Source organism: Achroia grisella, unplaced genomic scaffold (assembly GCF_030625045.1).
Source record: "Achroia grisella isolate CSIRO2021 unplaced genomic scaffold, CSIRO_AGI_Agris_v1 utg5290, whole genome shotgun sequence".
NCBI classification, from domain to species: domain Eukaryota; kingdom Metazoa; phylum Arthropoda; class Insecta; order Lepidoptera; family Pyralidae; genus Achroia; species Achroia grisella.
Genome location: NW_026712918.1, coordinates 162,039 through 179,019, shown reverse-complemented (window position 1 = coordinate 179,019; position 16,981 = coordinate 162,039). Strand labels below are relative to the sequence as shown.

Sequence of the window (16,981 nt, the reverse complement as noted above, 5' to 3'; positions counted from 1 at the left end):
AATTTATGCAAGAGGGAATTTCTTAGTTGCTCTATTTTGTTTTGTTACTCAATGTTTGGAGTTACTTCAGTATTTCCAGATGGATGTTGTACAGGATGCGCTCGTTTTGATAAATATACTAGCGTCAACCCACGACTTTATTCGCATGACCGTGATTTCACTTACCTACTTTTAACACTGACTGTGTTAAAAATAGGTAAGTGAAATTTTTATATACAAAATTTCATCATGATTGAATATGTGACAAACAACCAAATAAATTTATTATCGCGTGCATCATTTCATAGTAATATTAATATATATGAATATATGAACTAATTTATTACTACAATTATACAATGTAACTACCCTTAATGGCTTTATTATTTTCAGTCGTGTATTTATAACTCCACAATGCAAACATGATCAATTTTTTTTAGAATATATGATAGTGTAATCTTATATATAAAATTCTCGTGTCACAGTTTTCGTTCCCATACTCCTCCGAAACGGCTTGACCGATTCTCATGAAATTTTGTGAGCGTATTGAGTAGGTCTGAGAATCGGCCAACATCTATTTTTCATCCCCCTAAATTTTATTTTTTTTTTTATTTTAATGCAAAACAACGTTTGCCGGGACAGCTAGTAACCTATAAACATTGCATAGTCTCGAACACAGACTATTTTTCGATTTTTTGATAATGTAATAACCACGCATTTAATATTACAGGAATTCAAACTTGCTATCCTTAAACTTCAAGTAATATCAAACATATACGAACATAAAACATGTCGAATCCATTTGTTACTAATTAAATTATGAAAATAAGAGGGACATCTAAATATATTGAGAGCACATGACATGGCGCATCGGTATTTCCTTTGCCTCAAGTCGAATAAAAAAAAAAGAAATGTCATTTCGAATCATTTGGTTCCCCCATAGTGTAACGTGACCTGATAATCTATGGCGTGGCAGTGTTTCCCGCCTTTATTCATGAATTTGGAATTGCATAGAAAGTGCGTTTCAAAGTGACTTCAATTTACTGTACAATATATGTATTTATATACCAGGTACTCGCCCCGGCTTCGCACGGGTGTACATGTATTATATATATAAACCTTCCTCTTGAATCAATCTATCTACTAAAACAAACCGTATCAAAATCCGTTGCGTAGTTTTAAAGATTTAAGCATACATAGGGACAGACAGTGACAGAGACTTTGTTTTATAATATGTAATGATTAGTAGTGTGTTTCACCCGCGTTATGTTTCAATAAAAAATATAGTCTATATGTTATTCTGATGTATAAACTATATTACTATAAGGTTTCATCACAATCGGTTTCAATTCCGATGGTCGCCGGTTCGATTCCTCGCACGGCACAAACATTTATATTCATGAGTATGATTGTTTGTATCGATTTGGGTGTTTTCTATGTATTATTATATATGTATTTATAAAGAAATATGTAAGTATTTACATCAGATGTTTATTCTTTACACACATGGTATATACCAAATCCATGGGATGAAAAAAAAAATTCAGGTCAGAAATTATTAAAAAAAAAGTGGTGACATTTCCACCCTATAACTTACCAGTCGGCATCCCTCACCGTTCGTTTTAATTCCCAATCAATTAATACAATTATCACACGATAGATGGCAACACTTTCGCACCTGTCCTCGTAGTGTCGCCTTACAATGAGATATTCGCTTTTAGCTTTAGTATTCCACGCCAGGGTTGCCAACATTTATTATCTCATACTTAGATTTTTTTTATGGCTGATAATGGAATGGTGCACCTGCACTGACGGTTTACGCTGGCGGGGCATCAGTGGAGGATGATATGATGAACATGAGGTCAGGTCATTTGAATAAGAATTTATCACGATGGCTTCCAAGGGGAACCGCGTGGAGGTCAATCTGACATGTTACGTTGCTAGTATTATAGCCCTAGCTAACCCTAACCCCTCCCATACTTAGATATTAAAAAATCTCGTACAAATTCGTACTGCAACTTCGTACATTGTGACATATCATACATTTGACGGCCTAAGTAGTACAGCGGTTTAGCACAGCGCTCTACATCTGATGGTCGCAGGTTCGATTCCTGGCACAGTACAAACGTTTGTATTCATGAGTTTGATTGTATTTCTATGTAAGTATATTATATATTTAAGTAAGTATTTGTATCAGTTGTCTATCCATAACATAAGCTCTGCTTAGCTTGAGCCTAGATGTCAATAATTCAGGGGGAAATATTAAAAAAATAAGTCTCTAAAAAGTACAATTTGACAACCCTATCACAAATAAGTTAAGCTTATATCAGGGTGTCATATAAATATGACTTGGAAATCGTTAATAGAATGGCATTATGAATAGCAACAATTTAACCGATTACGAGATATGAATGTGATAAAGTGATAAAGTGATTATAAAAAAAATTGTTACTAACCAATGGACTGTTAATAATTTAATCAATATATTTAATGTGGAATACGCAATTTTTTATTTAGATAGACAATCTGTCTGTCTATCTATCTAAATGAATCCCTAATAACCTTGGTGATTATGTCATTACATAACTCGAGAACAGCTTTACCGATTGCTGTCGTCTTTTTTTATTGATTTCAATAAAATAATATACTGTAGAAAAGAAACATTTTTAGAAAGAACTTTATTATAAAAAAATACACAAAATTTTAAAAATTACAGTAAACATTCGACAATTTTGACTTTAGCAGTTCGCCTCAATGACCTCTGTGGTTTAGCGGTTTATCACACAGCCTTATTTTCGAAGGTCGTGGGTTCGACTCCTAGCAGAAAATTTAATATTTCAGTAAACATTTGACAATTTTGACTTTAGCAGCTCGCCTCAATGGCCTCGGTGGTCTAGCGGTTTATTACACAGCCTTATTTTCGAAGGTCGTGGGTTCGACGATTGCAGAAAATTTAACATTTCAATAAACTTAAGACAATTTTGACTTCGTGCGTTTGGTAGGTCACCTCAACGCCCGCCTTACTTCCGGTACTAGACAACTGATACAAATACATAGATAATTTTTTTTCCTAAATACATACATATTATACATAGTAAACACCTAGATCGATACAAACAATCATACTTATGATTCCAAATGTTTGTGCTTTACTCGCAAAGCCGCGACCTTCTGACGTAAACACCGCTTTACGTCCGATGGTCGCGGGTTCGATTCCTAGACCGCTAGACCACCGAGGTCGTCATATATATATAATCTTATGTAGTATATAGTCTGTCCGTTTGTCCCAATTACAAAGCAGATGTCTATTTCGTCAAGCAATAACGTGTTATTTATTATTAGAAATATCACATCAGATAATCAACGACGGCCCTCAGAAGCCAAATAGAATTGTCATTAATAACCTAGGTAGGTATATAATATAAATAACTACCCGCCCCGGTTACGCACGGGTGTACATGTATTATACATATAAAACTTCCTCTTGAATCACTATTAAAAAAAAACTGCATTAAAATCCCAATTAATATATACTTACACAGATACATTTTTTTTATAAATCCATCATTATCATTATATAGTATAAAACAAAGTCGCTGTCGCTGTCTGTCCGTCCCTATGTATGCTTAAATCTTTAAAACTACGCAACGGATTTTGAAGCCGTTTTTTTTAATAGATAGAGTGATTCAATAGGAAGGTTTATATATATAAAACATGTACACCCGTGCGAAGCCGGGGCAAGTAACTAATACAATATACATAGAAAACATTCAGGCTGATACAAACAACCATACTTGTAAATACAAATGTTTGCACTGTGCGAGGAATCGAACCCGCGACCATCGGAACTAAAGCAGTGTGCTAATCCACCGTGGCCGTCGTATATATATAATCTATTTACGATTGTTATTTATGTCTTAAGAGATATAAAAGATACGTATATCAATATTTATGAGCGTGGTAAGACCTGCCAATGTTTCTGATCGTTTGTGGCGCTGCCAGCATCTAAATATCATAGAGTTGTTATATGCCATCTAGTATAGTTATAGGGGATTTATTAACCAATAATATAACATTAAATATATAATTATTAATAATAAAATATATATTAATAATAAAATAAAAAAAAATAATTAAATAACAGAGAAAACTGTACATCACAACAGACCAGATATATCTGGTCTGTTGTTGTTTCTGGTCTGTTGAACTATTTTATTTTTCTTATAATGTAGTGTTATAACACTACATTATAAGAAAAATAAAATAGTTTACCTTATAGATATTGCAATTGTTGATTTAAGATTATGTGTATTCGGTAATACACATAATCTTAAATCAACACTAACAGAAAAACTTACTTACTTAGTCATTTTTTCTATGACAAATGGGCTATCTAATACAAAAAGAATTTTTCAATTCGAACCAGTAGTTGCTGAGATCAGCGCTTTCAAACATACAAACAAACTTTATAGCTTTATAATATTAGTATAGATTCAGTTTACATTAAACTAAATAAATACATATGACGATGTTCCTACAAAGATATATCCGTACCCATCGATTCTCAGTACTCATAACCCGTTGATTAAAAAAAAAAACTATTATAAAAAAAAACAATAATCATTGATCGCAGGCGGGATACACATGTGCAACGAGAGAGAGACAGAGCTATACGTGTGTGAGGGACGGCGACGATTTTTTTGAGGCGTCGTAGACACCGATTTTGCCATATGTTCCGATGTAAAATATAAAATGGTTGATCTTTTAATTGTATACAAATATACTAATAATGTTTACTTTTACTTATAAATAGGTTAATTATTAACATTCTAATTCGTCTAGACATAATATATTATTATTTTTATTTCCTATACCATCACCATGTTGCACGTTTAATTACAAACTGCATTAACTCGATAATATCAAACTTTTGAAAATCAACTTTAATGATATACCTTAAGGTCGATTTTCATTTCTTTTTATATGTGAGGTAATACTGTTTATTATTAAACGGGCGATGTGTGAGACCACAAATATTCAATGCGGAAACTTGACCACCGCTACTGGAAGCGTTCAAATTCAAATTCAAATTCAAAAATCATTTATTCCTGTAGGACATTTTAGTCGCTTATGACTAATTTTTTATATTATAATTTTTCCCTACTAAATAGATTTTGAATTTAGAACCTAAAAGGTATAAACTTAAAATTCAAATTAATTAGAACAACACTATCATGCACTTTTAATACACACAAGCACACTTATAATTATCGATTTTCAATTTAGAACCTAAATATTTAACAATAAAATTCAAATTAATTAGAACACATACTAACATGCACTTTTAACACACACAAGCACACATATACTTAATAGTTTTTCAATTTAGAACCTAAAATATTTAACCATATAATTCAAATTAATTAGAACATATACTATCATGCGCTTGAACACACATCTATAGATTTTGAATTTAGAACAATGATCATTTTTAATCGAGAAATTTGAATAAATTACAATCGAATTTTGACCTTTGGGTGACCACTATTAGGTTTAATTCATTTTGAACGATTTAATAACATTATTCAACGGAATTATATAAGCAACCGATAATTCGATCCTGTTTGTAATTGAGAAACCCAATTGTAATGTCAGCTATTTGTAATATTACAAATAATTACAATATTTGTAGTGTTATATTACAATTCGCTGACTTGATATACCAATACCGAGGTCTCTATTAAATATTTGTAATATAAACAAAAAAATCGCTTGCGTTTCTTCTTATTATCGACGCGTTGAGAACTTGACGAATATTTTCTCACGGTATTATACATGGGAATATGGTCTTTATTGCGTGGTTATAAGATACAGTGTTAATTATAGGTTCTGAAACCACTGATTGGACCGTTTTAAAAGAGACCAGCGAATTATATGAGACTTCTAAAAGCAGATTGTCTTAATACGGATATTTCCCTAATATCATTTTTATAAATTATATTTATATGTATACATATAAATAAAATTGGAGTGTCTGTTTGTAATATTGAAATAACAGTTTCTTACTACATGCATATGAATATAAATACGATACATACACCAAAATAACAGTTTTTACATTTTTTCTCTGTCTGTCTGTTTGTTCCAGCTAATCTCTGAAATGGCTCAACCGATTTTTACGGAACTTTTTTTCAGGTAGCTTATGTAATAGGTAGGTAGGAACTTAGGCCACTTTTCTTTTAGAAAAATAAAGTTTAATTCCACGCGGAGGAAGTCGCGAGTAACGCCTCTTTAATATAAAAAATACTAAAATCATTTTCCGATTTTCACTTTGTTTCAAGGTTAGTGTTTAGTTATATGTCTATAAGCCTGTGATAAATATATCTACTTAATACGCGCCGGCGATCTGCGTCCGCTGCGCTCGTGACTTGTACCACACGGGGTGTAGGGTATCAATAGAGCTGCCATCGTAAACAATTGCCATAGTCCGTGGTGTATCAATTAATGGTGTTATGTTACAATAACCGTCCAGACATGAATGGCGGTCACGTGGTGCTCATGGTGTCCTAGAATATACGATTTTATGGGACTTATAGATTGTAAAGTCCCAAAATTAAAAAAAAGCTACCACAGATTAAGAATTTGAATTCTAAATGATTATCATTATTATTACATAGTATAAAACAATGTCGCTGTCGCTGTCTGTCCCTATGTATGTTTAAGTCTTTAAAACTACGCAACGGATTTTGAAGCGGTTTTTTAAATAGATAGATAGAGTGATTCAAGAGGAAGTTTTATATGTATAATACATGTACACCCGTGCGAAGCCGGGGCAGTAGCTAGTAATAATATAAAAAAACAAACTAATAACAGCACGTACTATATACCTATATATATTTATATATCTTACTGATATTATAAATGCGAAAGTTTGTAAGTATCGATGTTTGTTACTCTTTAATGTAAAAACTGCTGAACGGATTTTGATAAAACTTTACAGTAACATAACATATAGATTATAATTAAAAAATATATTATGTAAATTGAGCGAAATAAATAATTGTCATAATTATAAAATAAAACAAAATCAACCACCTTTTTGAAAGTCGGTTGATTGAGATCGAAACGCAATAATAAAACATCCGTTAAAATACCACAACGGCCGAGTCGTTAAGATAACGCGGTTCCCACTGACGTGTAGTGCATTCGAAGCTTATTGATCTAACGTCCGGTGTCCAATTGCAACATACAGACATACACGTGAGATAAAATATTAGTTTGTTATTGTTATAGAGTGTAGTGTTTAATTGACTCTTGCAATTGTTATAGACTAGTTATGCCGTGCGACTTCTTTCGTATAATTTATTACATTCATATCTAATCTAATAATAATCTCAGGACAATTCACACAGCGCCATCTAGACCTAAGTTAAGCTAGCTGAGGCTTGTGTTATGGGTACTAGACAACTGATACATATACATAGATACTTACATATTATACATAGAAAATACACAGATCAGATTTTTATAATCATAACCCTGGACAATTCACTATCAGTTATCAGCTTAGCACCATCCAGTCCTAAGCTGAGCTGGGCTTCTGTAATGTTTATTAGACGACTGATACAAATACATACATAATATATACATCATACTCATGAAAACACCCAGACCGATCGACCACCATCGAGACCGTAAAAGTGTTAAATAAATTAGGACATTGATAAGTACTTAACATAATATATTTTAATATAATAACTCTATTTATTTATCTTACTATAATATTATAAACGAGAAAGTTTGTAAGTATGGATGTTTGTTACTCTTTTATGCAAAAACTACTGAACGGATTTTGATGAAACTTTACAGTCATATAGCTTATATATCAGAATAACATATAGGCTATAATTTAGAAACATGTTATGTAAATTGTGTGAAATATAATGATGATATGTCAAATAAGTGTGATGTGACGAAGTTGCACAGATCAAGTAGTACCTTATAATTTTATTTTATATAATTTTTATAATACATATATATTTATATTTCTACTAGCTACTCGCCCCTGCTTCGCACGGGTGTATATGTATTATATATATAAACATTCCTCTTGAATCACTCCATCTATTAAAAAGAAAAACTTCAAAATCCGTTGCGTAGTTTTAAAGATTTAAGCATACATAGAGACTGACAGCGACAGCGACTTTGTTTTATACTATGTAATGATGTGTTTTGTTATTGTTAGCTTAAGATTTCAAAATATGAAGTCCTTACAGCGCCATCTGTTAACAGGTAGAGTTACTAATATTATAACTTGGCGACAATACCTCAGTTAAAAGAAACGGTTTTAAATAACTACTTTAGCATACTATATATAGTTTACTTAAAATAAATTTTGAATTGGTAATAGATGAAAATTAACATATGTTAGATACATTTGTTTAGAATTTGGCGTTCTACTATCTCTGCCCACACGAATTAGAAATATAGCGTGATACGTACCTATAATATCTATTTTATAAAAAAAATATTTGAATAGATTTTTTTTTTTAGATGCTAAAATATATATTTATTGCTATTACAATGAATATCGAGCAATTAAGTCTAAAATCTTATATAAAATTTCATCAATATCGATACAGTGATTTTCTCCAACCAATATGTAAAAAATATGATGACTATATGTCACCGAAAAGTAACATTAATAAAATATGTATGAGAGAAATACTGCAAACTAAACTATAAATTGCAAAAGGAATCATCATAATTCATCCATCTATCCTGGAGATATCGTGTAACAGACATACAAAAAATATCGAACCTTTACAAAGTATAAGCTACTTAAAAGCAAATAAATAGCAATTTACTCTATAATTAATATAAGGTGACAGTACCAATTCCCGGCCACTAAATACAAAGTTGCATCAACGGAATCGAGTAGCAACGAATCGAGTATTTGTCACGATTAACGATTAATCGTTGTCACATACATTTTTTGCACAAACAATAGACAGGTCTTAGTTTTTTTACATATATTTCGTTAATAACGGCCTTATGGTAATTGCACTTTTAACTGACAACATGAATATCAATATATTAATTTTTTTTTTGACAATTCACACAGCGCCATCTAGACCCAAGTTAAGCTAGCTAGAGCTTGTGTTATGGGTATTTTTTTTAGTAAATACATACATATTATACATATAAAACACCCAGACCGATACAAACAATCATACTCATGAATACAAATGTTTGTGCCGTGCGAGGAATCGAACCCGTGACCATCGGTCGTAAAGCGGTGTGCTTGACCGCTAGACCACCGAGGTCGTCTTTAATATTAAATAACAATCGTTTTTTGTATCTAGATATATACTTATCATTACATAGTATAAAATAAAGTCGCTGTCGCTGTCTGTCTGTCCCTATTTATCCTATGGAAGCGGCTTTTTTTAATAGATAGAGTGATTCAACAGGAAAGTTTATATATATAATACATGTATACTCGTGCGAAGCAGGAACGAATAGCTAGTAATATTATAAAGCTGAAGAGTATGTTTGTTTGGACGCGCTAATCTCAGGAACTACTGGTTTAAATTGAAAAATTCTTTTGTGTCGGATAGTCCATTTGTCAAGGAAGGTTTTGAGTTATATAACATTACGCTACGACCAATAGGAGCGGTGCTGCAATGAAAAATATTGCAAAAGGGAAATGAAACACAGACGAAGTTGCGCGAGTATAGCTAGTGTACAGGGCTCCTTACATTCGGCCCGCTGGTTGGCTGTTATTAAATATTTTTAAACAAATAAATAGACAGAAACGATTAAAAAAATATTGCAAAAAAGGGCATTGACCTTGAGTCTATGGAAATAAGGGCGTAACTGAAATAAAAAAAAAAACTATAAACAAAAGAATGATTAAGTATTTACAGTGTAATGTTTTTGTATTGAAATAATTATGTTTAATGCATATTGGGTAATAAAAAATTTGTTTATTCAGATGTTTCAATAATCGATCCCCGAGTTTATAGTCTCAGTATGTGTAATGTAAATTCACGGGAATCGAACCTGCGATGTTATTATTAGTGCAGCATGCAAACAAAGTTAGTGTAGAAATTATTTATTAATAATGTGTGTTACATTAGTGTAGGACATTTTAGCCGCTTATGAACGTTAAGTTTTTTGTATTTTGTATCTACCGTCCAGTTCTGTATACAGATTCAATTGAGAAGAACCGGCAAGAATTCAACTGAATTTCTTTTTTTTTTTATTTAATTTACATTATTTACTTATATAGGTGTCGAAAAGAAAATTCTGTGTATAGCATATAATATAATAATCTCAAGACAAGATTATAGTTTGTTATAGTAAACCATATAAATATTATCAACGCGACAGTCTGTCTATCTGTCTAATTCTCACGGTAGAAACTATAATAATTAAAAAAAATTGCACATTTAATACACTGAACATTATATTTAATATTCTATTTAATTACGAATAATGTATTCTGCAAATATATGATTTGATTTGATTAATTTGTTTTGATAAAACTTAATAATGAAATTTGACATAAAAGTACATAATTATTATTTACTTAAACAATGCATTAATACAAATATAAAGATGTAAATGGTGGACTTAACACTATAACATTAACTTTTATCTTAAAGAAAACCAGACGAACTCGCGTGAGACCACTAGTATTTATACATTATAGGAAGTTTTGTTAATTGCTAAAATATTAAGTTTGAAACGAAATAGAGGTCAAGAACCTCCAGTAACGCCATCTGTACGGAAATTGGGGAACTTTTGGATGCGAGAGGGTGCGAATGAAATGGGGATGATGTTATATTTAGATAAAACATCATACTAGTGGGGGGAGGGGTTGTTAGTAACGTGGACGGATGGCCCCATTGCTAGCAATGTACCATATCAGGTTGACCACCCGGTCCTTCTGGAGAACATCGTGATAAATTATTGGTGAGATTTTCACTAACTGACCTGACCTCATGCTCATCTTATCATCCTCCACTGGTGCCCCGCCAGCGTAAACCGTTAGCGCAGGCGGGTGCACCATTCCATTATCATCCATAAAAAATATTTCATTAGTAGAAAAAAACTCCTGACCTTATTAATTTATATACATAATATATATTATTAATTTACGTATTAATTATTTTGTTTTTTAGTCATAATAGCATCAGAATTTATTATCTATTTGAACCCTCAGATAGATTGGGTTTTATTACTATATATTAATTAAATATAACTGACTATTCAAAAGTGCTTAAATTAAGTTTATTTGAATAAAGGATTTTCTATTCTATTCTATTCTACCATATGCCCACGGTTTCATCAGCAAATTTATAGCCTAAGTGTCATTCTGACGTAAGCTATATTACTGTAAAGTTTCATCATAATCCGTTCAGTAGATTTTGCGTGAGAGTAACAAACAAACATTTCAACCATATATCCATCCGTACTCAGAAACTTTCGCGTTAATAATATATGTAAGGTGAACAATTGTAATTTTTAATAGTTTACTATAAGTAATTATAGTGAACTATTAAAAATTACGATATTTATTTATTTATTTGTACACTTTACATTAATGGTTATAGACAAAATATTTAACAGCAATCCCTGCACTAAACTCAAATAATTAGTTAATTTAGAACTACATTTTACTATAAAATTCTTAAAACACTCAATCTGTCGATTTTTATACAAACTACTAAATGGTAGGAAAAAACATTGTATAAGATTTGACTTGTACAAGTGACCAACATCTCATATATTAATAAATATTGTTTGAATTTAAATTTGTACATATTCAAATTTTCATATAGAAATTTTAAATTCTATCATCTCGGTATATTTTAAACTAATTTAAACACAAAATGTCAATTTTAGTTCAAAAACATATTTTTAGTGACATAAATATTAATTAGTTTATTATATTATAATTTTTTACTAACAAAATTTAGTATTTTGAGTCACAGTCACGCCTAATCCTTGTTAATGTTTGAATATGTAGAACAACATTTATTTGAAAAAGCAACTCGGTAAATTTCGTGCTCATTTTTCTTGTTTCAAAGGAGAGGTAGAAAAAAAAATGTGACTATTCAAAAGAGCTTATATTTAATGTATTTGATTTATGATTAGTTCTGTTTCTATTAACTATTGCATTTAATTATTTGCACCCTAATAAACGAATAAAAATGTTAATATTATTTTATAATTTGACACTCACATTATTTATATGTAAAATTAATAACACTGTCGAAATATCGGCAACTCATTGATATTGAATATACCATGGTATAATCGTAATTTTCTACCTACATACCTACTAATATAGCCACTAAAAATGAATCACAGTAACACTATCGAAATATCGGGAACTCAATAATATTGAGTATAACGTGACAGGATACCGTGATTTACAACATTTTTCATAATAATCTAGGCACTAAAAATGAATCACAGTAACACTATCGAAATATCGGGAACTCAATATATTGAATATAACGTGAACCAGATATGACTAAATACCATTTTAATACGTAGTTTAAATTTAGGAGATTTGACATGTCATAAGAACCTACAATAGATCTACATGAATAAAGATATTTTGAATTTGATTTTAGAAATATTAGTATTTTATAGTAAGAATCTGTCTCTACTATGTTATTTTTGAATTACATACAGCGACATCTCGGTCTGTCAAGTTTTACGTTTACCATCCACAGCTGACAATACCTCTGACTACTCCATCTCAGATAACTGTCTTGATATATTTTTCCTTAAAACATTCACTTGTTTTTACCTAATTTTTTTATATATTGCATTACATTATCTTAGTTGTCTATGAATTAGTAGAATAAAAAAATATGACTAAAAAGTGCTTATATTGAGTTCATTACAGCCTGTTAGTTTTAGTCTAATTCCAAATGAGTAATAGAATAAAAAAAATATGACTATTTAAAAGTGCTATTATTGAGTTTACTTCAATAAAGATTATTTCTATATCTAGTATCATAGAATAAAAAAAATATATCTATCCAAAAGTGCTACTATCGAATTTCTTTCAATAAATATTATTTCTATATCTAGTCCCTTAGTTATTAGTTTACGAGTTTTTACTATGATAACATAATAAAGATATATACTATAATGATCTTGTTTAAAAAAACTACATATATATCTAAATTTAATTGTGCACACTAGGGTTAAATCACCGTTAATCAACACTGTCTTATTAGGAATATAAATGTTAAAGCGACGTAACTTGACGTCGGTGAACCTCTCCGCCGCGAGACAGATAAAATATTTGCAATATTTATACATATTCACAATTACTGTTATTGCATCAAATATATATATATTTATAAATATCACTTTTTTATATTTTAATCTCAATAGTATTGACTTCTATTTATAGTTAATCTGTTTATTTTAATTAAACAATGTTTCATTGTTTATAATCTGTGGCAGTGTTTAATTTAATCTAAACTACTATTTTATTAAACGAAATAATAATTAATTGAAGTTGACAATTTGTTATTATAATTCTTTATTTGTTAATGTTTGATTAGTTTTTTATTAAAATATTGCCATTTCTAAGAATTCACTGCGCAAAACTTCCTATTATGTTGTGATAGTCGATTTTATTAAACGAAATTTATCAATTAATAAAGTTATCAATTTATTTGTATAATTCTTTATTTTTAATTAGTTCTCATAAAAATGTTGTCATTTTTAAGAAGTCACTCTGGAAACTTCCTATTAATTATGATAGTTGATTTTATTAAACAAAATATTAGCAATTAAATAATTTGTCAATTTTTTATAATAATTCTTTATTTATTAAAGTTTGATTAGTTTTTATAAAAATTAAATTTCTTTTTATAGAATTCACTTTTCAAAACTTCCTATTTATGTTGTGATAATTGATTTCATCTTATAAGATTAATTATTTTCCAATATGAAATAAGTTTCATTTTTGTTTTCTTGTAAGAATTGGTTATTAGAATTTATCGTGTGTAAATTTTAAACTTTGTTTAAAGATATGTTCATTATTTATCACACTGATTGTCGACCAAGATGATATGTATTATATATGAAAATAGATATAGAAACTTAGTTAAGTCCATTTTGTAACTGTTTATCGCACAATAAATTTATTATTATTATTATTTCTATCAGTATGTTTCCCTACAAAAAATCACGATAAGTGTAAATATCACTTACGTTTATTTGCAGACTGCAGTTGAAGTACACTAATAATTTTCAGTACATGTCCACATAACCACTTTCAAGTCAGAATGTATGTCACAAAAAACTCATAAAGTCGTCAAAATTGTCGTTCGATGCACACACACAACGTCCCAATACAAACATGAACGTTACGAATTTATAAAAGCGATACACAGTCAGCTACGCCCAAAAATAATCTTACGAGTCCGTGCGAAAACAAAACAAAAACATTACACCAAGTACACAAAACTGTATCAAGTTCACAGATTGATCGGAAAAAATATTATTATCATTAATTGCGATATTAATGATCGAGTGTTGAGTACACAATCGATTATCGGGCGAGCGGTCTCGATCCGATCAGTTGTTGTTACGTAAGGTATCCTTGGTACGGGACCGGAGCGCGTGGTGGCGAGCGCGGGTCGTCGCCGACACTCGACTGCAGTGCGATCCTCCGGCGGAGCCCCACCAGCACTACGCGCATCTGAGGCTCGCTCCTTGGCGCGGCCCCGCCCAGTGGGACGCCACTCGGCAGCTAAGATGACCGTCTCCCTCCTTCTCGCACCCACCTAAAACTACGCTGCCCGTCTCGTTCCCCCGCGGCGACAGTGGGGCGCGCCAATAGGATCGGTTTTCGGATCGAGTCGAGACGATGAATCGAGATGTGTACTTAGGTATCACTGCACAAGTCCTTTTGTTGTAGTCGATAATAGGATGCGCTTTTTTTGCGGCGCGATCGACTGTCCGCTCCTTGGACCGGCTCGGACCGTGCAGCGATCCGGCTCGCACAGGACCTGTTTACAAAATACACTTAAAAACAAACAACAAACACGCCTATCTGAATTTAATTTGCACTTGTTTATAATAATTTATAAAATCTGTCGATTAAAAAAATATCTGAATAGATATTTAAGTCTTTGATTACACATGAGTTAATTTTAAACGAATGCTCGTTTCTCGCATATTGTGATTTCTATTAGGTGTTTACATCTACAAGGAGAATATATAAAGAATGAGATAGTCAATAATGCAACGCGACTTACAACTACCTTCAATTTGCAAAGAAAAATGCACAAACTCAAAGGGCGAGAGGTAAGGTAATCGTCTCAGTCGGCAGGGGTGGGTGAACTCCGTAGGGCGCAAATGTAGGTCAGTTTTTGTTTCGCGCCACAACCGAAATTCGGTTACTAGGTTCCCCCGCGTCTCTATAGGTAGTGTCAATTATTGGGGCACTTACCCTATTTATAATTACGTTCACAGAGCAACCAGCGTTACAGATACCTACATAAATATCTTATACCTCTGTAATGTTTTCGTAATTATTAACAATATGAATTTAAATTATATTTTCAGTTAATTCATGGAAGACAAATTAAAATTTACTTTTGATGTTGAAAGTATTTTAATAATATTAGTTAAATGCTTTTAAGAGTTATCTCACATTCATTAGGTATATACCTACATACACATATATAAAAAAATATTTTCATATACCTACTCAGTAACTAGTTACTATATCCCTAAGTATACCCACATCCATACATATTAGTAATATCTATGTAGATAAATTCGAAAGTTTCATTGTATATCTGTTCGTCTGTTTTGTAATTGAAATTTAACATGACGATGATTAATTTTATAGACGAAATCGCTATTAATAAGTAGAAGTAAATAAGTCTGTCTGCATCCCCTAATTATACAGAAAGCGATTTTTTTTTTATTAATAATTGGATATTTACTTTAAACATGTATGAGCGTTTGTAACTGGTGAATTTAGTATTGACATATCTATCTAGTTTATAAATATATACTAAGATTATTTAATAATAGTATAAATATTTAGCACAAATTCTTTATAGGTATTACAATATTTATTAATATTTACGTTAAATTTATAAAATTCACCATTTAAAATTTTATATTGCTTTGTATTATTCTACAAGAATAGAATAGAATAAAATAATATTTATTCAAATAAACTTACATTTAAACACTTTTGTATAGTGATTACTTTTTTTTAATCTACCGCTCATTCGGAAATTTGACTCATCATAAGAACGCTAAAGTCTCGTACAGAAACATAGTTGTAGACTTTTATAATTATTATTTTCAACATATTACACAATATTATTACAGCTGTAATTGTCGCATAGTGTATAAGAATAAAAAAAATAAATGAAGTTTAGAAATATGTAATGACTTACCTTGTTTCGTGTCATACGAAGCGTCCTTAGTAGAGACTACCTCATCGCAAACTATGTTGTTCTCCACTCGCCGCTAGATGGCGTTGTGCGTCGCTTTTCCCATTTTCCAGGCATTTTCCTGAGAAATATCGCGGTTTTCGAGTCAAATAATGCAATTAAAACGTTTGTATTAATTTTTTTGTGTGGTAGAAGTGGTAGTGTTCATGTACCATGCATTACGATAGGCGTCGGTTACCGTTTACTATCGAGTGGATTGCTGGTAGCCTGTCTGGTTCCTGAGTTACATCAACAAAGAAATAAGAAAATAATAAGAGAATAAGAAAAGAGTAATAATATTTCTTAAACGTGTAAAAATTTAATATATTTATATTTTTAAATCACAATTAAGATTATATTAAAGTGATAATTCAAGACGTAATACAAAAATAGGGTTGTACGAGGTTGAAAGGTTGTATGGAAGTATCGTTATTTTAAAGTTCTTTATTTTAGGTTCTAGATTAAATGTAAATAAACAGGACATTCAAAGTTTGTAAACATAT

General features: G+C 30.9%; 1 protein-coding gene across 4 annotated transcripts in view; it reads right to left on the bottom strand.

The window, feature by feature from the left end:
- Positions 1-14,695, bottom strand: part of LOC131847399 (homeobox protein cut-like) — a 204,487-nt gene extending 189,792 nt beyond the window's left edge. For all 4 annotated transcript variants that reach the window (XM_059196973.1, XM_059196974.1, XM_059196976.1 and 1 more), the window contains exon 1: positions 14,233-14,695. The gene's annotated coding sequence lies outside the window, so the exon portion shown is untranslated. The remainder of the gene's footprint in view (positions 1-14,232) is intronic.
- Between the last annotated feature and the right edge of the window lie 2,286 nt (positions 14,696-16,981).